The sequence below is a fragment of the Mytilus trossulus genome, chromosome 1, assembly GCF_036588685.1.
Source record: "Mytilus trossulus isolate FHL-02 chromosome 1, PNRI_Mtr1.1.1.hap1, whole genome shotgun sequence".
In the NCBI taxonomy this organism is placed as follows: Eukaryota; Metazoa; Mollusca; class Bivalvia; order Mytilida; family Mytilidae; genus Mytilus; species Mytilus trossulus.
This window is the reverse complement of record NC_086373.1, coordinates 64,631,490-64,634,020: the sequence shown is the minus strand read 5'-3', so window position 1 is coordinate 64,634,020 and position 2,531 is coordinate 64,631,490.

The following is a 2,531-nucleotide window of genomic DNA, read 5'->3' as shown; positions in this document are numbered from 1 at the left end:
CTTTTATGTTCATTCTTCATGTTATTATATTTTTGGTTTTGATCCATTATCATGATTATTGTATAAAAGAGTGCACACAGTCAAGGTCAGATAAACCAAACTTGAAATACAACTTTGAAGTCAAGGTCAGAAAACCATGCCAGACACACATATTCACCCCACAATCAATCTATGTATTAAATATAGTTGACAAGTTGCTTAAAGTAGCTAAGAAACAAATAAAACTATACAAATTGAACACTGACAGTTTTTCATGTTAAATGTAGAATTTTAAGTTGCCAGAAAGCATGACGATCAGAGGCTTGTACACAACTACAAAGCTATTCTAAACCTGATTATTTTCACTATTTCTGTTGATTGATAGTGTTTGCTATTTTATTTTTATTCTATCTTATATTAAAACTGACCAAATTGTCTGCAAAGCATAGTAAAAGAGGCAAATATTTCAACACCAATGATATAAAATATTATTTATAGCTATATTGGAGCACAAATGTGCATCTTTCCAAGGAAGCCCATCCATTTATGATTGGATATCCTGTTGCTTAATTAGTGATGTTTTTGTGGATGTGATTTTGTCTTCTTTTACCATGTTCTCTGTTCTGACAAAAACTCTGAAGATAATTTTACCATCTGTTTCATACTTTTTAATGCAAAATACCATACAACTTTTTACAGTGACTTGACTGTTAGTGTTGCTTTCCACCAATTGCAACTCATTCAAAATTTTGACCAAATTGCAATTTGTTTTATTAAACCAAATTGTTCAACTGGTCAGAATATTGAACAAATTGTTCAGTCAAAATGTGAAAGTGCAAGGTGATAAAATAAAACATACTAACAATCCTATAAGGCTTTAACTCCACTTTGATGATGTTGTGACAAGTTCAGTCTATCAGTTTGTATATGTATATTATTAGTTCAGTCAAACTAAGATTTAACCTAAAACTAATTGCAACAGAAAATGTTTTAGTTCTAATCTATAGCATTATGCCCTTTACATACACAGAAAAATGTCCCATAAAATCTGACTTGAGGAAATCTCAAAATCAGCATTTTTAATTTCCTATGGAATTTAACATTGGAAGGGGAGATAACTCTAGCAAAAATAAGTCTTTTTTGGTCAGCTTTTGGTTGTTTTTCATGAAATTTATGTATGTTACTTCGATGGGATTAAAAGTTTGTATTTTACTAAACTATATAATATTCTGCTCATGAAATATACAAAACTGAATTGTATGGGTAGTTTTATTTTTTTCAAGCATTTTTCATTAAAGAAATTACAAATTTGAAGCTTTGTGACTATTTTGAAAAATTAATGTGAAAATTTGGTATTGTTTATATCTGTACATTATATTTTTTAAGCAACTTACTTATCTAAAGAAACTTTAAACCACAAAAAGAAGAAAACATGCTTAATTATTTTTATTAAATTTGAGATTATTTACCTTGACATGTTGAAAAATTCAATAAATGGTCAACTAATGAATTACGAAATCTAGATTATAGCTTCATAAAAGATATGAAAACACCTTTAGAGTTGTTTGTTATACTCTAAAGACCGCTAAAAAATCAATAATCAATACATTCTGATGAATAGAAGCGGTAAAGTTATAATTTAGTACCAATTTTTATTGATATTTCTGCTTTTTTTGCAAGAGTTATTTCCCTTTCCAATGCAAATCTCCATAGGAATTTTAAATGGTGATTTTTTTAGTCTTCCTCAAATTATATTTTATGGGACTTTTTTCTGTGTATATTTGGGGTATAATGCTAAAGATTAAAACTTAAAAATCTTCTGTTGCAATTTCTTTCGGGTTAGGGTCAAATTTACGCTAGATTGACTAGACTATATAGTCATTACCATGCTTACGGTGAAATTGTTATTTTGAATTGCTATAAAAATGTCCAAACTAAGCATTCATATAGTTTTTCTTTCTAAGGTATTCTATATTCATAAGAACCAGATATCATTTTAAATAAAACATCATATATTCAGGAAAATATGTGTGAAATAACAATATGCTATTGATAAGTTTTCATGGGGAGATAACCTAAAATATTATGCTTTTGAATACAGACTTTTTGAAAGAAAAAAATATTATCTCCCCATGGAAACTTCCTTCAAACATATTGCAATTTTACTGAATATGAAATGATATAATTCACATAATGTCTGATTCTTATTAATATAAAAGACTTTTAAAAAAAAAACTATATGAAAGCTTAGCTTGGAAATTTTTACAGCAATTCAAAATAACAAGTTCACCTTAAGCATGGTAATGACTATAATATACATATACAAACTGATAGACTAATTTTGTCACAACATTATTAAAGTGGAGTTAAAGTCTTATAGGATTATAAGGATGTTTTATTTTATCACCTTGCACTTTCGGGACTTGACTGTGGTTTTCTACAGCAGTTGGTTCAAATTTCTGACCAGTTGAACAATTTGGTTTAATAAAACAAATTGCAATTTGGTCAAAACTTGAATGAGTTGCAATTGGTGGATAGCAACACTAACAGTC